A 23,441-nucleotide genomic window follows, 5' to 3' on the forward strand; every position below is an offset into this window, starting at 1 on the left:
GATGCATTGCTGCCATCTTCTGTTTTAGTCCATTATTACACTCTTAAATCCTACTACAGTGGAACCCCGACTTACGAATACCCCGTTTCATGAAAAATTCAAGTTACGAAGGCACTGAACGGCAATATTTTTGCCCATGTTACGGCAAAATGCCCGAGTAACGAAATCCGCTGGCTCTGATTGGCTGAGCCTACAATGCCCACAATGCCTTCCGACAACCTCTTGGCTTCGGTACTTGCGCTTCGCTGTTCCACTTGAATGACGTATTGTTGTTCTAGTTAGCAATTAGCCTATAGCCTATCGTTCAGCATCGCCTCAGTCAAAACGCGCGATGGGTGCTTCGACTTATAAAAACTTTTGACTTACTACAGACCCTCGGGAACGAATTAATTTCATAAGTCGGGGTTCCACTGTACTTATTCCTGCGTGTTTCAGGATGTTACAAAGCTTACACCCTCTAACAGATCATTACATGAAGGAACCCTTTAAATACAAGCGCGTTCATGCTCACAGGTGTACATACGGGTGCTCACAGACACAAACTACACCCTTTTTGGTTCCTACCTCAAAGCACACTGTGCGCTGTCGATCCTACGTGCTGCACAATAATATTCAATATTTAGTATTTACTGTTATATTCACATAGATCATCGTGATGATGTTGTTTATCATATTGTTCTCTCTTTTTTGCCTGTTTTCTCTTTTTTCTTTCTCAACAGGTGATCCAGGTGATTGATATATGTATTTTTTGTCTGTTTTGTTGGTTTTTGTTTTTTTGCCCTTTATCACCATTCCTCTTCCCCACTGTTTTTCTTTCCCTCTTTCTTTCTCTCTTTTCTTTCCCCCAGTCATGTCTGTCCCGTGTTTAGCAAGTGAAAATAAAATAAAATAAACAATAAAACCAAAGGTGAATTAAATAAACCAATACGGCAAAAACCAATATGGTAAAGTAAATCCGTTGGGCATCTTTCTTTGCCTTTAAACGATAATTCTGATGGCAAAAGAACCAAACGGGACAGGCAGGGGAAAAAAAAAAAAGGATGTTACAAAGCTTCAAAGGACGAGCCGATTATTAAATTAGTCGTTGATGATTTGGCTAGTCGACGTAATCGTGGCTTCCCTACTCTGGATACCTGTTTTTGTCATGTAATTGGATTGCATTTTGTCAGGCCTCTACCGTCAGACCTGGCCAACTTGGGTGTCCCACCTGAAGGCTAAGCTTCTGCTGGTCAAGCTTTTATGGTCACTACGGCACGCAAACCCCCTGACCAGGTTAAGGTGGCGATCCCTCAGAGGGGAAAACAGAAAAGCAAAAAACAAAAATTAAATAAAATATTCCTCATCAGATTCTAACAACTAAAAACATGACATTTACCTTAATTGGATAGCCTATATCGAACATATTTGAAACCAACAATAACACTTCTCACTATTGCCAGTATTAACAAAACTAAAAAGGGTAGGCCCAGTTATAAAAAAAAAAAAAGAGAATTCACAAAGTCTTGAAAAATAAAACTAAAAAATAGAAATAAAGAATAAACTAAAATATTCATCCAGATTTTACAACCAGCAACATAAAATCTATCTTAATTGGATGGCCTAATTAAAATTTGAAATTTGAAAAATTAAGACCTCTCCATATAGCTAATACTAACAAAACTAAAAAGGGTTGGCATATTAATAAAAAAACAACATAAATACCTGTTTATTGCGGTTTCATGGAAACTCAAATTAACAGAGAGACATTAAACGCACATCATTGCCTGCCATAGCCAAACGGAAAAAAAGTACATTCTTCGCAGCTGCACTTCATCTCTATGGAATGCCAGGACTGACATAATGAATTAATTAAATACACCATTAAATAATTAATTAAATGTGGCAATAATTAATTAAAATTGGAATTAATTAATTAAATAAATAGTTTTGACACATTTAATTATTATTTATGTATTTCACATTTTAATTAATTATTGACACATTTAAATAATTATTTATGTATTTCACATTTTAATTAATTATTTAATGATATATTCATTCATTTCATTTTGGCAGTCCTGACGCCTGACTCTCATCTTAAATTCATTTTATCTGTCAGCCTCACCCATCAAGGCAAAGAGGCGGGGTTAATGCTGATCGAGTCAACACTATTGCTTTGGTCTGGAGTGGGTCCTTTCAAAACATGGCTACCGTCATCGGGGAATTTCGTGAAATTTCTCTTGAGTTGGTAAGCAATATTTTAGACCTAGCAGATAATGTTGAAGCAGGAATTGCTCAGCTGGAGCATGTGACAAATAAAACTGAGGAATTTATTGAAATTCTTGGACTTATTTCTGCACTCTCCAACCAAGACATTGATGGTAGAGTGACTGCAAACTTGCACGAAGTACTCCAGCAAAGCATCACGGAACAGCGGCAAACTCACGGAACAGGGCGCCCACCTTTTGACATACCGATTACCATTCTAGAGCAACATGTTCTTTGTGGATTAACAGCGAGGGAAATTGCGAAGAGGTTCGGAGTGTCTGAAAGGACAATCAGGAGGCGTATGGAACAAAGCGGCTTAAGGTCTTTACAGCCACAGTAATGAGTTTTATCCTGTCTATTACTAACTCCTATCTGGTCTTTAAGTCTGACATCATTAGCTGTATCTGGGCCCAAACTGTGCTGCAGGTTCCAAAGTCAAACGATCACTGCGGCATCACTGAGAGTTGAAAAACTGTCTAAATTCTGTAATAAAATGATCAGCGTTGCTGCTTTACCAGGTGCAACAATTAAGTTTAACATGCCTCCCTCCCTTTCTTCCCTCCCCATCCTCAGCTACCTCCCTCTTCCCGCTCTACCACACCCACCCACACACACAGGGCTTGGGTGCAGATATGTCACCAGGGTGCAGGGGAGGCACTCCCCCCCTCTGTCCCCTTCTGGCCACCTGTGCCTCAATTTTATTCTGCAACCTAGACATCCACATTACTCACACTCTCACATAACACATACATATAGGGCCTTGGAGGTGGGCACGTTTTACAGCATCCAGAGGATGGTCGGTGTATTCCAACCCACCTCTGGCGCTGGTGCCCTACCCTCAATTTTAATGCATATAGACACTGAGGGTTTTCGGGAGGAGCTGTGCTGCTCTCTGGCAGGAAGCACCATGCCCTCCTGTGTTTTAAATGCACTTTAGAACAGCACACAGCAACACTACATATGAGCGGGCGGGGGAAGGTTTGGGGTCTTCACTCACCCCGGTTCTGTTAGCCGTCAGGGCTGGGGGGCTGGGAGGAGCTGCTGGCCGTCAGATTGGGGTCTGGGATGCGGGGCCTCCCTGCTACTGCAGATAAGGGGGCGGTCCGCCTGCCTCCACCCCAGAGAGAAGGGTTACACCTCCTGGGTCTAGGTGCGGCTTGCCCCTCTGGGGGCGGGGGTACCTGGACCTGGGATACAGAGTATGTTTGGGGAGCGTGATTTTCTGTGCAGCGTCTATTTGTGTCTGTCTACATGTTGGGTAAGTGCCGAGTATTTGGTTGTGTATATGGGGGTGGGAATGCACGTTTGAGTCTGTGTGCGCCTGTTCGTCTGTGTCTATATGTCAGGTTGGGCCTTAGACTCGACCTCTCTGGGAACATCTCAGGCCCTCCAAAGTACGGAGGCCTATCTCCCCTCACCACACTCCCTGCCGGTGGCTGATGCCCTCAGACGTTGGTGTGCTGGTGGTTCTTGTCGACTGGGTCTGGGCACTCATGTATGTACCGGCTCACTTCTGGTGGCCGATTGGCAGGGCCTGGCGCCTGTGGCCCGGCTGGGCCCCTTCCGGGGGTGGGGTGCCCTCAGGCCTCTGGCCTCTGGGCCTGAAGCTCGGTCCTCTCTGGCGCAGCTGGCTGCCGGCAGAGCCCGCGGGCACGCCACTGCAACCCCCTCTGGCCTCTGCTCTGTGGCTGCTGGGTGACCTCTCGTTTGGGGCTCTACTCAGCTCTTCCCAGGAGGGTGGCACGGTTCCCCCCCTTTGGTGGTCCTCCTTGGGTCCTCATACTCTGAGGCCTCTGGTTGTCTGGGGCCTGGATCTCCTCCATACCTGCTTCATGCCCTGGGGGACGGGGCTATGGCTCCCCACACTCCCTAGCAGATCGTTACATGGAGAAACCTTTGGAATACAAGCATGCTTATCCACACAGGTGTACACACGGGTGTTCACAGACACAAACTACACCTTTCTTGGCTGCTACCTCAAAAGCACATTGTGTGCTGTCTGTCTTGCGTGCTCCACAATAACATTTAATATTTAGTATCTACTGTTATCTACTGTTAGCTAGTTTATTGTGATGGTGCTGTATTTATTATGTTGCTGTTTTTTTGTTTGTTTGTTTTCTCTTCTGTTTTTTTTTCTCCATACAGGTGATCCAGGTGTTTTGTTTGTTTTCTTTCTTTCTTCTCCCCTTTCTCACCATCTCTTCTCCCCTCTATTTTTCTTTCTCTCCCTCTCTTTCTTTCATTCTTTCTCCCTGTCCTATCCCCCAGTCATGTCTGTCCCGACTGTAACAACTGAAAATAAAATAAATACATAATTATAATAAAGGTCAATCAAATGGACCAATATGGCAAGGCCATGATGATCCACTTGGTACAGTAAATCCGCTTGGCATCTCTCTTGGCCTTAAGACAACAATTCTGATGGCTAAAGATCCAAACGGGACAGGACAAAAAAAAAAAAAAAAGGTTAACATGCAGGCACCCATGAAAATAGAATTTATTAAATTTAACGGAGTTAGAAGTTAGCAGGGAGTTAGCTCGCTAGTTTCCATCTAAATATAATATAGCATGTTCAGACTGAGGGATTTTTGAAACAAATTAAGAGGTACAGCCCTGCTATCACTTCCAACATAAATGAGGACAGGAAAGTAAACGTTTTGTGTGGTTACTGAAGTTGGGCTAGCTGGTATATAATGATGTGCTATGTGATTGCTAGCTACACAGCATAACATAAACACGGTGAAGCTGGAGGATGAACGCTTACTTTTTTCCACTCGATAAAAATTAACGTGAGGGTTCCCGATGGTTAGGGACAAATGCAATCACATGGCATGATGCTGTAAACGGACCAAACTTCAGTCAGGAGAACAACTGAGATAATCCATCCACAATACGAGGTTAGTCATTAATATACTGCTGCACGGGCTGGGCTGTAGTTACATTGTAATGTTTTAAAAACTGAGCTTTAAAATGAACAGTGGTAATAATAACTGAGAGAGGGCAACAGTGATCACTGACTGATTTTAGGGGCTTGTTGGGATTAAATAGAACAAGATGCAAAGCATTAAAACATGTTAAAAGCACAACAGACTTAATAAACACAGAGTAGTTTGAACGTGGAAACAGGATTCATCACATCATAGAACTGATTGTCGACCAGTCTGAAATAATCTTTAGTAAACTCCAATATTACTGAGTGTTTTTAATCTGTGTAGAAAGAAAGACAGACCTCTATTCATCTGTTGCTGATGAGGAGTTGGATCGTATTGTAAGTGAAGTCGACAGAAACCAAGCTAAAGTTAAGCTCATGTTTGTGTGTGTATCCTTTCCTAAGCGCCATGATTTGTTATGCAGGTTATTACACTGACACTATTTCCTCAAAAGTGACTATGACAGTATCAGTAACTGATGAATACTTGAAATTCTACTGGTAGATATTTTCCAATATTGGTCGGTTGGTTAATGTAGGTGTTTCTAATGAAGTGGCCAGTTAGTTTGTGGTTATTTTTGCCCACCTCTCACTCTCAAGACTGCGGGAGTCTTTACGCAGAGTCGATGCAGAAGAAGTGTACATACATGCAGACGTCTGCGGCTGCATGTATTGAGACGACGGCAGTATTCTGTTCCAGGTCCAAACTCCTTATGGCACATTGATGGTAACCATAAGCTAATAAGGTATCAGTGGTATTGGCATATGAATAATGCACCATATTATAGATATTTTAATAATTGTTCTACAAAAAGGTTGTGCTTTTTTGTGTTTTACATATTGAGTCAGAGATGGAGATTTGTTGTCCATGGTGGCATGGATGGATTCAGTCGACTAATTGTCTACTTGACACTGGCTGGCAACAACAGAGCTAGAACAGTCTTAGAGAGTGTGGAATTACAGGGATTATTTTACATAACCATCATCTTATCATTGCATTAATTATCATTTCATCAAAGTGTTTATTGAAGCTGCTGGCATTATGTTATAATTTATATTATAGGGGTTATCATAATTAAATATTAACATGTTTATTACAGGTGCAGTTATAACTACTTTAAAATGATTGAGTTAAATATATATATATCATAACTCATATGCTGAGTATATTGTTAAAGTAAAATAGTACCTGAGCAAAGGCCTGAATGTATTCAGCTTCTTGTTGCATTTGAGTTTGCCTAGTTACAGGTGACGGAAGGATGTCCAGCCCATGGTGACCTCAAAGGCCTTAGATCATCACCATATTCTTAAGAGGATGCCAGAAAGAGGAACCTCTATGTTGCAGTTAATTCTTAAAATACATGAATGTTCTGTACATGCAAATTATGTGCTTGTAAACGCAAGAAGGGGCGTTACAATACCCTGATGTTATAAAAGCAATCTAGAGTGTATTTTGGGTAGAGATGTACAACTGCTTTGCAGTTTGCACCTCTCCACGCTGCGTGCATTCATTAAAATCAATTGTTTGATTGACCTCTTCTGGACCATCATTGTTTTACTCTCATCCTCAATTTCGGACCCGTAACATTTGGTGCATTGGCCGGTTGAGGGAGAAAAGTTGGAGGTTGAGACTGAGAGGGTCCAAGGTGCTCAAACAGGCAGACACGAGTCAGTGGTCGAAGTGAGTGGACATAAGCCGGCTTATTCAAAGGTAAGGCACTACCTGTTGAATTATTTCCAAACAGTGCTGAATTGGTTCTGACAAAATTGAAAGTCTACTCACTGAAAATTACTGGTGAAAGTCTGTTTTGGTTTTGGTGAAAATCTCATGAGAAGTTGAAGTTGAAGTAATGATAAGAAAAAGAGTAAAAGTGAGTTAGAGTCTCACTAAAGGTACCGGGTTAAAGTCCCAAAGGAATAAGAATAAAGAGGATTTAGGATAAAGAGAATTTAGAATAATAGGTAATTGGTGAAGTTTGTGACATTAAAGTCTCAATTGAATATAAAGCCGGGCTTGGACACCGATATGGTGGGTTTGTGATTTTGGGGTGTCTTCAAAAAATTAAATTGTATAGAACGGGACTCTGGGAGTCTAACAAGTGCATTTGTCGGAAGGTGACGCTTCCAATTTGTCGGTGACGATCGACATCTTCCTCGGGGAGGGATAGTTCACTTGGCAAGTGTGGAGAACTACGACACTCCAAAATAGCCACTGACTGGGTCAGTTTGCCGTCCGGGGCGGTGGTTTGCACTTTTTTGGTCAGTAGAAACCGGGTTTCGGGCGTGTAACTTTTAACTTAAAACTTCGGGGAAGCCTGGGATGTGAAATGTCCCCAAAACAGAGCTTTTTGGCAGGGGTTGAGTTGGTTGACGCTTTTAAATTGTGTAGGGTTTTAGATATTTGACCACGGTCCGGGGCCGAGACTGGTTAAATTGATCACAAAAAACTCAGGGAGTTTGTCCCTTGGAGGGTTAATTTAAAAATTGTCTAAATTGTGTAGGTTTTGGAATGAGAAGCCTAAAATCTGGGCAGTTGTAATCATAGGACGTCTGTGTAAATATATTAAGAGACTTGTCTGAGTCTGTGAGTCAGGCTGGTATTATTTTTAGACTGTGTGTGTGTGTGTGAGAATGCAAATAAGGCAGCTGAGAGGTCAATAGAGTATGAGGAAGTTAATAGGGACTGCTAGACATTGCTGGTGCATGTACTTAAGATGCTGGTTTTGTTTATTACAATATGTAAGTAAAGTTTTATTTCTTGCCATGACTGTATGACTTTTTGAGGGGTTTTGAGATAGGATACATAAACTGTTGATACTTAAGACCGTTACCTGGGTTCTGAGAACTGAAATTGAATTTGAGATAATTTAATTAATAAAGATGTCTGTAAGCGATGTGTGTTTTGGGGTGTCGAAGTAAGATGTTTTAGGATTTTTAGATGGGTTTTGTTTCAGTTTGAGATAATATATACAGTTACATTTTCTGTGTGTGTGTTGTTGAGTGACAACATGCGCACTTTAAATTGGGCGCTGTCCCTTCCTCTTTTTAGTTTCAAAACACAAAGGCTGTGAGATTAAAATTACTGTGAGTAACGGTTTGACTTTTGACTAGGGAAATAATATGCTTACTTTTGGGTCTATGAAGATATTTGACCTTCAGGGATGTTATGAGAGGTTTCAGTTTTCTTTTTCTTTTTTCTTTTGACTTGCTCTTTCTGATCATGGAAGGCATGTCCAAAATACTCGTATGAAAGCGTATTTTGTGTGATTTTAACTGTGTGAATGCTGTCAGTATTTGATTTGAGTGACTGGGTGATTTGTCTGAGTAAGTGAAAAGGGGAAGTCTGAGAGAGAGAAAGGCAGTGCGTGTGAGACGATTTATGGCGTCTGAAAGAGGTTAGAGCATTTAAAAGGTGTGTATGGAATAAAGGAGTGTGAAATATATTTCTTGTGTGATGAAAAGTAGGATGTGCTAAAGTTTGAAAGTGTTTTTAATTCAAGAAAACAAAAAACAAAGGAGTTAGATTAGTTTGAGGAACAGGAAATATTGCTCTGTGTACCGGGGCTGCAGCGACAGGAAATAGTGAACAGGAACTGTGCATGCCCATATATGGGAACTGAGTGTGTACAGAAAGAACACAGAGAGAGAGATTTAATTCTAGGCACATGAAGCAAATGAAGCCTTTAAGAAAAATGAATATAATACTAATTATATGGTTTAGTGTGTCAATACAGGTGGGCGTCTTTCAACTTTGCAACCTTGAGTTCAGTAGCAGAAAAGTAGATTAAAAGAATTGGGAAAATAAGCCAGTCTTTGGCTCGAAATTGTGCGGCTGGATCTCTCACTTTGTCCCTGAAGCGGAGAAGAAGTTCAAAGGACAGTTAATCGCCTGATGAAGACCGATAGAACATCGTGGACTTGAATACAGCAGGCAAACGACAGTGCCACTGATCCATTAACACTGATGACGACTGACGACCAGCAGCAGCATGTAAGTGTAATGTAACATGTACTGTGAAAATACAGGCTGGGCAGTTGAACAGTGGGATAAAGAATTGTGGAAGAGCACTACACATTGAGTGATATTTTGCCATGCTGGGACTTAATCTGAAAGAAAGACTGTAAAGAAACAGAGAAGAAGACAGCAGCTGAGTTGAGACTGTGTTTGCTGGAGCTTTGAAGCCCGAACAGGACATTGTGCAGAGAGGACCAGTGAGAGATGAAGCTGGACGAGTTTGACTGCGAGAATATAGGATATAATTGGATTGAAAATTGAAACCTGAACTCATGAATTGTTTAGGGATGTCCACCATAGCATAACAAAGAGGTAAACATTAGAAAAGGTAAGAATAATGAAAGAAATAATTGTTATTACCTTAATGAATAGAAAACACACATACAAATTGTTACATGTGAGATTATTTTTGAAATGAATCAGAAGTGAGATAGTTTGAATCTAAAGCTCAGTGGTGAAATGCATAAATTAAATATGAATATATAGGATGCAATGAAGAAACAGCTTACACGTAGTGTACATTAACATGAATACATCGCAAGGCAACGAAGAACTCAATGAATTAATTTAATGAAGAAGCAGTTTACACCCAATTAACATAAAATGCAGGGAAGAACACGCTTACATGCCTGGCATAATTGGTGTTTCTGACCAGAGACAGAGAAATGGGTTATTTAACCACTGGTGATAATAATGAAAATGTCTTAGTTTTGTTATTTTCAGGAGTAAAGCAGACTTGGACCGGCTCTCCACAGCAGCAGTCGGAAGAAAGTTAGAGGTTAACATCTATGGATAAGTTAAGGCAAGTTTCTGGTTGAATTGTTCACAGCATGATGTGTCCAGGAACCTGAAAAGCAAGCCCCAGCTCCTGGCTGAAGACCAGGAGGGCGGTAATTTAAGGTGGGAAATCAAAATGTGGGTTAGTAACTCGGGGAAAAAGAAAACTGACTGCTTAACTGGAGAGTTGGGAAGAAGTCTGGGAGACTGTGAAGTCATAGATGCAAAATAACATATACCCATACACACACAAACAGAAAATGCATTAACCTTATAAAGACAAGCTCCTGAAGCTTAATGAACAGATATTGATTAAAAACCTGGCTAAGAACATAAGCATATGCAATGAAGATCTGCTTGCTGCTTGTATGAGTGAGAGAATGGTGTGAATGGTTCATAAAATAGATGGAAAAACAAAAGAGAAGTGTTTATAAGAGTGACTCAGGAGTGCTCTTGCACTGATTGATCAAAGTAAGTGATTAGTATAGAAAGAAAATGAAAATAATCGAATAATGTGATAAAGTTTAAACATGTATTTATTTTGCCAAGTTAAATTGTTGAGATATGGCTGAGTATGGAAAAAGTTTGAGAGCTCGTGTGAATGTGGACAGAGGAGCTTGCTGTGTGTGTGTGATTGAGGCCTTAAAGGAGGGGTAGATTGTTCAGAGGTGCAAATTTGATTAAGAGGTTTATAAATTAGTGTTGACATATTGTGAGAACGTGCTTATATGTTAAGGTTGAATGTGAGTTTGGTAAAGTGCTTAAAGGGGATCTCGTGTACAAAACGGTGTAGCTTTTTACGTTTTGGGTGTGTTCTATGGGTGAAATTTAAGATTGTTGAAGATTTTTGAGGTTGTTGTTTTAGTTTTAAAGAGGGAGTGTTAATAAACATGGACATGTTTAAGGGGTTTTATAACAGTGCACTTAGAAAAAACCTGTCAGGTGATTTTGTTTTGTACTTTGATGAGCTAATAATCAGCTCTCTTTTTTCATTTTTGTTCTAAGCAGGCCTGGAAGAGAGTGAACGGACGGCGTTGACAAAATTACCAAGTACGAAAATCAGGTGGGCATTACAGAATTATAATTGATTACAATCAGAGACTGATTGGCGGCAAGTCTCTGTCTAAAAATGGATTGATCGATTCAATCCAGTCAAAACTATAGAGAACTATTTTCCTAAAAAGGAAAACGAAATAAAACAAATGATTGAGCTCATTTTGCTGATGTGGAGCATCTGATGACGTGCGCAGAGGGCTGCAGATCAGCAAAAATATCACGTGTGAATGCATGGGAGTGAATGTGAGTGATGGGACCAAGAGGGGAAATAAATAACAGGTTGACAAACAGGACAACTGGGAGACTTAAATCTGGGGATGCTGATTTTGGGATATTGATGTGTGCGTTGAGAAAATTATTTACTGGGGTTGGATTATGTTATTACATTATAGAATGCTAAATGCTAAAAGGGAAACATTGATGTGATTTAAGTTACCATGAACGGAGGGGACACATGATTAATAACTGTTCTGTGTAAGTTTATTTTGGGTTATAACACAGGTTGGATCATCAGTGGAGAAAGTGAGTATAAAAGGTGATGTTCTGGTTAACACACAGGCTTTTGTTTATAGGACGTTTCAAGGATGCAGGCTGTGGATGGAGCCAAGAAAGGATTTGACATGATGATTAATTTGATTTCATTCCTTAAATACAGGTTTGAAGCTCCGGAGCATTTATGCCTAATATGATAGGACTAACCTTTTTCTTTTAATTTCCTAAGCTTGAGTGAAGGATTTTGAGTTTGTAACACATGAGATGTGTCACAAAAAGGGGGGTGTTAATATATGCGATTAGCTACATGAAAGGTGCTCTTTTAGGGGTACTAAGCAAATGTCTACGTGACCTTTACCTAACAACCTTTGTGATGAGAAACTTGTTTACCGACTTGCTTTCTTGTAGAACATACAGACTTAGAAAAGGGGAACCTCAGCTCTGAGTTCTGAGAATAACTCTGTTAAGTGGACAGGAAACACGTCGAGACAGCAATATAGGGCAAATATGTTTGAGCTTGTAATTAAATGTGGGGCTTGAAAAGAGGAAGCAAATTTGGTACAGGACGTACTTGAGATGATCAGACGAGAGAAAGGAGAAGAACAGAGCACAAATACACCTAGTTGTTTATATTACAAAGAAGATCAAAAGCTTGTTAGACACAGGTTATAATGGAAGCATAAAAGGGATGAGAGGAACTTTACATAACATAGAAATCCTGCAACAATTCGTAAATTGCCCAAACACAGTGTTCAGACCGGATATGCGCTACCCGTTAAAGGGGGCGAAGAAATCAGGCCTAAGTTTGGAAAATGAAATGGGTTAACTCGATAGAGGATGTTTCCAAAGGTAGAGAAAATAATGTAGGACCTTTTACCAGGAGAAAGCTAATTGTATCTTTTACACTTTACAGTGTGCATTGAGGGAAGTCAGGAATAGTTTAAATTAGGATTGAAAAAATTAAACTAGGTGAAAAGGGGGTGAAGCAAGTAGATTTAGGGCAGTTCACAGCCTGGCGTAAACGCAAGGTGCTGTCACACAGCTTAAGTTATTTGGTTGATTTATTTTATGACAAAATAATAAGGAAATATTAAAATATATAACACGTTGAGAAGATCTCTTATGTTATATTTTAGTGTTTAACATGGAAGATGCCTCTCTGGAGCTTCTCTCCTGATGCTACTCCACCAAAAGAAGCTTATTTATAGAGACTATGTCAGCTCCCAAACAGACAACAACAAACCAAGACTAGCAAAAACAATCTGAATATAAATAATAATAAATAAAGAACAATACAGAATCCAAATCTGAACCAAAGAACAAAATAGTGAAATGTGGATTATTGGGTTTTTCTCTGTATATATGAAGTATTTGTAATGTGTATCTGCTAATGAAGGCTTGTAGAGGCCAGTTTATACTCACAAACAAGTGCTCAGCCAGACTGAAAAACAGGAAGCTTTAGTACACAAGGCATATTAATAAATATAGACACAAAAAGAGGAACTCCCCATATAAACAACGTTCAAAATGTGTGAAGTATAAAGTACCGAAATAACACTATATAAGTCACAGTTGATGATTCTAATGTTAGAGAGCTCTTGCAATTGGCGTCTGAGCTGTGCAGAGGTCTCTCTTAAGACAGGTACTTATGTAGGTTAGCATGAGGTTGAGTTAATTTTATACACAATCCATAACTGTGCTTGTTTAGAGTTGATGTTCTATCCAAGAGGGTTTTAAGCTTCACTGGTGAGAGTGTCCAGGTGATACATGTTGAGGGATGATGAGAACATAGCAGGTGAATTGCATGCGCGCTTACAAACACACATGATTTAAATATAGGCCAGGCCAAAGGCCTGGACTTGAGGTAGCTTTCAACTTTACAGCTCCTAACTTGTAGGAATGGCGTGGAGTGTAATGAATGAATGCAAAACATGCTTACAGACACAATCATAACAGGGGTTTATTTTACAGGGTAAAGGTGGACCACAGGTTGCTTTGTTTCTGCTTAGCAACTACTGAGGTAAATGGTGTTAAAGATAAAAATGCAATAAGTGAACAGGAAATGTGTGAGGGTGAGCCGGGTGAAACAAAATGTTGTAGATAATGGAAACTTGTCTAACGGGCATTAACAGTAACCTTTGCATGTTATGTATATGCTTGAGGCCAAAAGAGGCGTAAATCCAGATAGAAAATTTTGAAGTGTGCTCTTTAGCGGAGATTTAGGCTGACATGGGGATGGTGTGCATTTTACTTGGGTTGTGTTTAATAAGACTAAAAGCGTTGCTCACACACATAAAGAGTATGGAGATTGAATAAAGTTAATATAATGGATAGAGCCCAGAACATGATAATATATAAGTGAAATCAAATGCAATGTGTGATTTCACTTTTATTGGGAAAATAATTAGCCAAGAAATGTGTATTGAACTCTCCACATACTTTGAAACTGCGCAACTCTGAGTGGGCAATGTAATGAAGCAACTGTTACATATTTGCATTAAACTAGCCAACATAGACTCACCACAAAATGATGTAGGATGTTGCCCTGCAGCGGGGGCAGAAAATCATTTGCAAACCAGGGATCTTATGTTGATTATCATATTCTTACTTATGTACACACACACACACAGAAGGGAAAAATTTCAAAACAAAACAAAAAACAACTTCGCTTAACCTGTCAAGCACAGGAGCAAAATAAAAATCTTTTTGGGCTTTGTTAAAATTTCTTTAGTAAAAGTGTAAAAGGCCAAACCTAGGAAGTTCGGCAAACAGGAAAGTTCCTTGAGTATCAGGAGTTAATAGTCAGGAAACATTTCTCACATTAACGCCTTATATCTGACAAATCATTGACTCATAGATGCAGATAGACATACAAGTGCACATACATCCAGATGTGCATTTAGACATTAAAAGTGTAGAGACATGTACACACAGATTGGCAAACCGGTACAGAGTCTAGCTGAAGAGCTTAACAAAGTAGACGTGGCAGTAGGGTTTATCATTTTGCCTGATATGATATTGGGAACCAACTTTGAATAATGACAGGAACCTTAGATGAACACAGTAAGTTAGTAAGGTGTAGCAGAGAAAGGTTGTTTGTTTTCTATCCCTTACAGGAGAAGATTTCCACTAGAGAGGGACCCAGAAAAGGAGCAGAGACCACTTAAGCATGAAGTGTTTTCAAGTGGGAGCTGGTGTTTTATTGCTGGACCACCTAGAGGACATGAGGTTGTTGTCTGATTTGCTGAGTCAGGGGGCCGCGAGAGAGGGTCAGAGCGAAGGTAGTGGACCTGGGAATGGTGTAGTGACGTCTTTGGAAGACGTCAAAAGGGGGAATTGTGGAATTACAGGGATTATTTTACATAACCATCATCTTATCATTGCATTAATTATCATTTCATCAAAGTGTTTATTGAAGCTGCTGGCATTATGTTATAATTTATATTATAGGGGTTATCATAATTAAATATTAACATGTTTATTACAGGTGCAGTTATAACTACTTTAAAATGATTGAGTTAAATATATATATATCATAACTCATATGCTGAGTATATTGTTACAGTAAAATAGTAGCTGAGCAAAGGCCTGAATGTATTCAGCTTCTTGTTGCATTTGAGTTTGCCTAGTTACAGGTGACGGAAGGATGTCCAGCCCATGGTGACCTCAAAGGCCTTAGATCATCACCATATTCTTAAGAGGATGCCAGAAAGAGGAACCTCTATGTTGCAGTTAATTCTTAAAATACATGAATGTTCTGTACATGCAAATTATGTGCTTGTAAACGCAAGAAGGGGCGTTACAATACCCTGATGTTATAAAAGCAATCTAGAGTGTATTTTGGGTAGAGATGTACAACTGCTTTGCAGTTTGCACCTCTCCACGCTGCGTGCATTCATTAAAATCAATTGTTTGATTGACCTCTTCTGGACCATCATTGTTTTACTCTCATCCTCAATTTCGGACCCGTAACAAGAGCTTTATTGCTGTTGTTGAGCAGTATGGACTGCCATCAAGGGTTCGGTCTGATAAAGGTGGAGAGAATGCAGATGTAGCTGAATTCATGATCAGGAGCAGAGGTACCAACAGGAACTCTCAAATCACAGGCAGAAGTGTCCACAATCAGTGGTAAATAAGATATGTTTTGTTGCTGTCTTATAGACTATACCAGTTTAATGCTTTGTGAAAATTACATTACATAAACATTTTCAATTTCGTTTTAATCACAGAATAGAGAGGATGTGGAGAGATGTCTACGAGCATGCCCTAGACCGTTTCTATCAGATCTTCACTTCACTGGAACATCAGGGAACACTTAATCCAGACAAAGAAATCCATTTTAATGCTTAATCTTAATCTTAATCCATCTTAATCCATCTTCCTTCCACTCATACAGAGCAACCTCGACTCTTTCAGAGATGCATGGAACAGTCATGGTCTTAGAACTGAACGGAATCAATCACCACAGCAACTCTGGATAAGATACAGAGACCAAGGCCCCATGGAGGATCCTTCAGAGGTTAGAGAACAACAGCCTTTTAACAAAAAAAAAGGCTACATACTGATCTCAGTTTTTGCAAAGGGGAGAAAAACCATGTGCTAAAGGTGATACTCAGAGATTCAAACCTAAGCTCTCCAACATTTTCTGAGCTAAGATTTCTTTGGCGCATGTACATTCTTCTAGCCTATGCAGAATTGTACTGTTTTACAATATTTCATTGTTAACATATATCATTAAAATACCTACCAACATACGGACCACAAAAAAGTTCCAAATAGGTTGTGCAATGACCTAAAGCATTATTAAATTAGTTGTAACTACAACACTAATCAAGATTATTCTATGTTCAGGTTTCTGAAGACTATGGGATCAACTGGAACGGGCCTCACACTCACCATGGAGGCACTACATCAGTACCTGACATTCAGCTGGGCCGTGAGCTATCAGATGAAGAGCTTGCTACTTTGCCAGTTTCAGGAGTTTCTTTAACAGATGCAATTGGATCATACTTGGAGACAGTCCAAATTCTGTCAAGAACCATAGGAGACTAATATACAACCCAGGCTTTTTATTTAGCATGCTACGACAAACAGACATGCACTTAAAAAAATTGCTTTCCTCACAAAAGTTTTAAAGTCCCTTTCTTTCAAGTTTTTCCCATCATGACATTTGTCACATTGAACTTTTTGATTAACATAAAATTATAATCTTTGGTTTGTTGTAAATGAAAAAAAGAAAGACATGAAAGCTGGGGATGCAGAACTGATAACTGTATCTCCCATTTTCTATCAAAATGTAAAACTGCTGTTTATAAACGTGTCAAACATTAAACATGTGTTTCATTCCCCTTAGCTTTCTGTATGAACCATGGCAAATTCTCTGCCTGAAAACTCTTAAACAAGTCCAAAACCTGTGTGTGCACTATTTATGGCAGAAATAAGTGCTTCCTCAAAGTCTTGTAATGTTTGGAAACGAGCTGGCAGCTTTAGAGTTTCAAAACACGTGGAGGCTGTAGGAAAGGTGCCCCCAGAGATCTCCACTTTAAGCTTAGGAGGAAGCATCTCCCAGCCAACCCAGAATTTCATCACTTGGGCCAGTCTACTTGATGAAGCTAGAAAGTGAGAAATGGAGTTAAGGAAACATTTAGTTCATTGTTCATAATGCTGCAGAGCAAATATACAGTTAAATTATGAATTCCATACATTCTATAACTTTAAATTAGTGCTGTCAATAGATTAAAAAAAATTAACTAATTAATCTCACAATTTTCTGTTATTAATTGCGATTAATCGCAATTACTTGATCAATAGCCTGGATCCAATTACATTTTTTCAACTTTATATTTTAAGATTGTAACAGACATTTATGCAATACAATGAAGTAAATGCAGAATAAACACAAAGAATGTATGCTGAAATTCCTGAGCGTTTGCTGGACTATGCTTAAAATGTCCAACAATCTTGCGACATTTGGCCAAAGCCCTTTCAAATGCGCTGTCATTAAGAGAAACTGTGACCGTTCTTTGCAGAATGTGGGCCATGCAGGGCATGTGTTCAAATGGAAGTAGTCTGGCGGCTGCAACCATGTTACGATCACTGTCGGTGCCAAGCGTGGTTACCTTGTCCTTGATTTTCCATTCGTTTGCAACATTCAGAAAATGGTCAGCACACGCCTCAGCATAGTGTCTCTCTTCAGTTTTACTCACTGTTAGTGCAAACGATTGCACAGTCCAGTCGTTATCAATAGAATGCGCCGTGACCCCCAAGTAATTATCGTTGTTCACCGAAGTCCAGTGGTCTCCGGTGAGAGCGACGTTCCTTACTTGCACAAGCTTGCTGGACTTGTGAGATTATTCTGTTATCATATGTTACCTTATATATGTAATCAAAGTAGTTGAATTATGATACTGCTGTAGATCATATTATACCCCTTAATATAGAGTGTGTGATCAGTATGTAGTTTTAGTTTGCATTATACTTCTGACTTAAAAGAGTGTGAAAATCATTAGATCTGTTGGATTGACCTGTATTACTCGACACTGTTGAATGTGTTACACTGTTTCTTGACATTTCATACTGCTGAATCATGAAGAGAATGTTGTGTGCAGAAGACCTTGTGCCGATAATAGAAGAGAGACCACGTTCCATACCCCCACCTTTGCAGAGAGCAGAAAGACAGGGAGCCGAGGTCATAACTTAGGCGCCGTAAGAGAGAAAGAATGTGAATGTTTAGGCTTTTATGACTAGGTGGGGGCCACTAGGGGCTATAAAAGGCTGAGTAACCCGTCACCATTTTGAGACTTGCTGTGACCCTCTGCAGGCAGGTCTCCCCATCATGATGGTTCTTATGCTCTTAAGTGTTGAATTGTATGGAAATAAATGATTGTTGATTGAGCATTTATACACCGAGTATTGTCCTTCCTTCAGCCCAAAGATTAAAAGAACTGGGATTTTTAACAACTTGGTGCCGTGACCCGGATCTTTGGCGTGCTGAGGAGGGGCAGATTTGGCCTGTGGTGAGATCGTGCGGCAAGGCGAACAGAGGGCCGGCCTAAACAGAAAGGTAAGCACAGCCTGTTGTATTATAAATACCAAATGTGCATATTGGGCTTTCCAAATTAATCTGTTCGCTGAGTTACACGTATTTTCAGATTAAATTTGTCGGTGTCTGGTTTTTGGCGCAAGATACTAACAACAAAAGTTGAGGCTGAATTCCAGTGTGTTAGATAAACTGCTTCTACCAAGAAACTAATAATATACTACGTTGAGCTAGTTGCAACCCACTTTACCTTCCACATTTAACTTTGTCTAAGACTGGCTTCTGTAGCAATAATACATTAGAATCTTTTGGAGACGCGGCCATAAGTCCAGTACATTGAATAGAGGTTTTGAAGTTGGTTTATGGTGTCGGTTAAGCCCTCGTTGATGCGGTCATAAAATTAGTATAAAATTAACGTTAAGCAGATACTGGCTTACGGTGTCGGTTAAGCGCTAGCAACGCGTAATGCGAAACACATCCGTAGGTTTTGGTTTATGATGCGGCCGTGTTCTGGTGATGCGGTCGTAAGTGCAGTAGTGAGGGGTTGCTGGTTTCAGCACATTGAATAGAGGTTAGACGGTGGTTTATGGTGTCGGTTAAGCCTCGAGGGCTGCGGTCATAAAATTATAAGTAAAATATTTACTTCACCCCGATTAAAGGTAAAGTAGACGCTGGTTTATGGTGTCGGTTTTGAGCCTCGGGGACGAGCATCACTTCTGTTTTATGATGCGATTTTGCCCCGTGGTGGCGGTCATAGGCGCAGTGAAAGGGGTACCTGGTATATGGTGCGGTTGTGCTTCGGAAGAGTTCTAACAGTTGAGCTCAGAGGTTTCTGTGTAAATTTCCGCTGATGAAAAGCACTCTCTGTGAGTCTCACTGCTGGTGAAACGCGCTGTGTGTGTGAGGCGCGCTCTGGGTGTTGTTCTGTGTGTGGGGCGCGCTCTGTGTGTGAAGAGTGAACACAGTGACAGTGGCGGTTGATGTGTGAATAGGAGGACATTAGTGCGAAGAGAATGCTTTAAGATCAAAGGTTGACGCCTAGTGTACCTGTGGAAATTAAGTTTGTCCTGGGGTTGGCTCCCCCACCGTGTGTTGGACGCGACGCACGGACCAGCGGCGTCTGGAGGTCCAGGTTTATCACCTGAGAACTCAGGGCCCTCAAACGATAACAGAGTAACACTGGAACCGCTGTGTAGTCACGGGTTCACATTTATTCTGGAATAGAACAAGAGAATGCTTTGACATCTAAGGTTGAGTTCTATATTAGTCGAAAAACAGAGGTTAGAGTCCTTGTTTAAAAAAATAGAGGTTAGAGTCCTCGTTTCAGTGACGTTTCAGTGGTTAAAATTGTTGTGTGCCTGTCCCCTGATAGCGTGAAATTACGAATAAAGAGGGAATTTGGAGCCACATAGAGATAGACGGGCATAATTGGATGTATTACTCTGTGGTGTAATAAAAATAAAAATAATAAAAAAGGAGAGAGAGAGAGTAAGAGGTGTGTAGTGGAGAATTATTGAGAAGCAGAGAGAGGAATGTGTTGGGAGACTGGCGTGCAGTTTGCGCTGTCAAGGTGGGCGTGTTGCCTGCTTATCTGTTTAACAGTGATGAAAATGATATTAAATAAATTTCTTAGTGTGTTAATACAGGAAGCTACGGACCTGGACCAACTGCCCCCACAAGCACAGCGGCCGAAGCAAAATTATAAGTAATGGGAACCACACCCAGCAAGAATCAGCAGCTGTGGAAAAGACAGCAGCGAGGAGAGAATTAGAGGAGAAATTTTGAGAAGTTTTAACACAAAATTGGGGACAACAGACCCCTTAGTAATGGCGATGGGGTATTTTGCAACCCCAATGCACATTCGTAAGTTACGATGGCAAACACTGGGGTCTGGAGGGACCCCGAAACATCGGAGGAAACAACTCTCAACTTCACATCATCATCATCATCATCGTCTCCTTTTTGGCAGTGTTCGCGTAAACCGGCCTAAGTGAGGACCTCGGACTCTCCCTTCCTCCTAGTCCTCCTTCCTCCTTCTGCTCTGTTCTCCTGCTCTTCGAAGGCGAGCACCTTGCCGGATAGGCCCCGGGTTACGTATAAACCGGCCTAAGTGAGGACCTCGGACTCTCTCTGCCTCCCTGTCCTCTTTCCTCCTTCTGCCCCGTTCTCCTGCGCCTCGCAGGCGAGCGCTTAGCCGGATGGGCCCCGAGTTACTCGTAAACAGTCCTAAGTGGGGACCTCGGGCGCTCTGTGTTCCGTGGGTAGTGTGACCCCTTAGGAATCGCGATTGGGTATTTCGCAACCCCAATGCACATTCGTAAGTTACGATGGCAAACACTGGGGTCTGGAGGGACCCCGAACCGCCGGAGGAAACAACTCTCAACTTCACATCATCATCATCATCATCATCATCGTCTCCTTCTCGGTAGTGTTCGCGTAAACCGGCTTCCGTGAGGACTTCGGACTATCTCTGCCTCCTAGTCCTCCTACCTCCTTCTGCTCCGTTCTGCTGCTCCTCGCAGGTGAGCGCTTAGCCGGATGGGCCCCGAGTTACGCGTAAATGGGCCTAAGTGAGGACCTCGGGCTCACTGTTGCTTCTCGTCTTCCTTGCTCCTTCTCCATCGTTCTCCTGGGCCTCGCTAGTGAAAGAGCAGCTGCTTGGCCTGCCTATTACGCGAACACCGCCCTCCGTTTGGACTTCAGACACTCCTTGCCTCCTCCTCATCCTTGCTCCCTCTACATCGTTCTCAAGAGCCTTGCTAGCGTACGCTTAGCTCTGCGGAGGGCGGGTTTACGCGAACACAGCCCTCCGTTTGGACCTCGGACCCTCACTCTCACGGGCCCCGCTGGCGAGCCCTTAGCTTTGGGGAGGGCGGGTTTCGCAAACACCACCGTCTGTGAGGAACCCAGTACCTCCCACACACACACACACACACACGCACACGCACACACACACACACACACACAGGAGGCAGTGAGGAGGAGAAGGAGGTTGTTGCTACGCCTGCGTCGCGAAACCAGGGCTCATTGTGTGTGCGCCCGGAGCAGCTATGGGGAAACACATGGGACAACCAACCAGTTTGGGGCCATGGTTTATTTAACGTGTATTTTCAGTGTGGTTTAACTTGCTAATCTGATCTGAAAGACTTTCCTTGAATGTGCCTTAATTTCACCTCTTTTTTCTTTCTCCTTTTCTTAGCTTACTGAAAATGTTGGCGACCAAAGGCCGGATCCAGGGATGTGTGCTGCTTGTGGTACTCGCTTTATGTGGACAAACTCCTTGCTGTCAACATCGATACAAAGATAACAAAAGAATAGCCTAGTGTAACGTAGTGTTTCATGTTTTTTTTTTCTTCTTGAATGATTCAAATGTTACCATCATTTCCCCAACCCCGCAGGCTCTGCGACCCGTGAAGAACTGAGACTCCTTCTGGTCGGTAAAACAGGATCGGGAAAGAGTGCATCCGGAAACACCATCCTGGGGGATGCGAACGCTTTCAAAGAGGACGTTTCGCCTGAGTCTGTCACCGACGGCTGACTCAGAAAAGAGGCAGAGGGTGAAGATGGAAGAAAAATCGCTGTGATCGACACTCCGGGACTGTTTGACATGACCAAAACGCGAGACCAGGTGAAAACGAAAGTCGAGGAGTGCGTTGAACTGTCGGCTCCCGGACCCCACGCTTTCCTTTTAGCGGTGAGCCTCAAGTCGAGGTTCACGCAAAAGGAACGCGATGCCGTGAAGTGGATTCGAGACAACTTTGGTGAAGATACCTCCACCTACGTCGTAGTTCTGTTTACGCACGGGGACCTGCTGCAGGACAGCAAGTCAGTGAAAGACTACGTGAAAGAAAGTAAAGATCTACAACGACTGATAAACCAGTGCGGAGGAAGGTACCGTTCGCTCATCAACGATTGGAAGCAAAACAGAAACCAAGTCGAAAGTCTTCTGGATGAAATAGATGAAATGGTGGATTTCAATGGAGGAAACCACTACACCAATGAGATGTATAAGGTGGCCCAGAAGAAACTCGAAGGAGAAAGGCTGAAGAGGAGAAAGGAGGAAGAGCAAAGAAAAAGGGAAGAAGAGGAGAGGATCGAATTGAAGGAGCGGTGTAAATTCTTCGGCCTCGCTTCCCTGGGATTATTTGGCGCAGGAGCGTACTTTACATCTTATGTTCTCATGGGGCTCGGTGGAGCCCTTGGATATTCTCAGTTAAATTGTACACTGGCAGTGTTCGCTTAGCTAAACCCACCCCGTTTCTTCTTGTTACACTATGAAGGCTGAGTTTCATTTCACTTGTTTTCTAGGATTTCTAGTTCTAATGCAGTCTATGTACTTACTTACTTACTCACTGAATGTTTGCCTATGCTGTAGCTGTTCTATGAAGTCACTATATAACAACAACAACAAAAATAAGCCCCCCTTTCTAGTATTTTCAATAGAAGGCGATTGTCTCGTTCGTTGTGAAGCTTTTTTTTTGTCAAAACCGTCTACCTTGCTCAATACCAAGGGAGATAAAAAGAAACGCAGTTTTAAAAACGCACCCCCCCATTGCGCATGTCCCTAAATGGTATGCCCTGGATAGGTCATCATTTCCCTCTGTGGCTGCTACTCCCGTTTCAATTTTTCTCCTAGTTTCGGGCAGGCTCTATGACGTTCGTCCACAGGAGGCGCTGTACAGCACCGAGCGCCTGAAACACGGACAGTTAGTTGATATTTTTTCATGTAAACCTTTTTTTTTCATGTAAACCTGTTCTTGACATATCTACTGAGATTCGTTTGTCTTGAAAGGCTGATTCAACCCCGTTGTTGACTTTTATTTTGCCTTCCAGATTGCCTCAGTTGTATCGTGAGTGTAATTTCAAATAAAATAAAATAAAACTCA

The 23,441-nt window shown here is 41.4% G+C and overlaps 1 long non-coding RNA gene and 1 pseudogene across 1 annotated transcript; both read left to right on the forward strand.

Moving 5' to 3' along the window:
- The first annotated feature begins 15,500 nt into the window (after positions 1-15,500).
- On the forward strand, positions 15,501-16,926 carry LOC102080973 (uncharacterized). The gene is made up of 3 exons (XR_268359.3): positions 15,501-15,644; positions 15,746-16,035; positions 16,368-16,926. It is a non-coding gene; the product is annotated as an uncharacterized LOC102080973 (long non-coding RNA).
- Positions 16,927-21,115: 4,189 nt separating this feature from the next.
- Positions 21,116-23,441, forward strand: LOC100689716 (GTPase IMAP family member 7-like; annotated as a pseudogene).

The sequence above is a fragment of the Oreochromis niloticus genome, linkage group LG3 (assembly GCF_001858045.2).
Source record: "Oreochromis niloticus isolate F11D_XX linkage group LG3, O_niloticus_UMD_NMBU, whole genome shotgun sequence".
Classification (NCBI taxonomy): Eukaryota; Metazoa; Chordata; class Actinopteri; order Cichliformes; family Cichlidae; genus Oreochromis; species Oreochromis niloticus.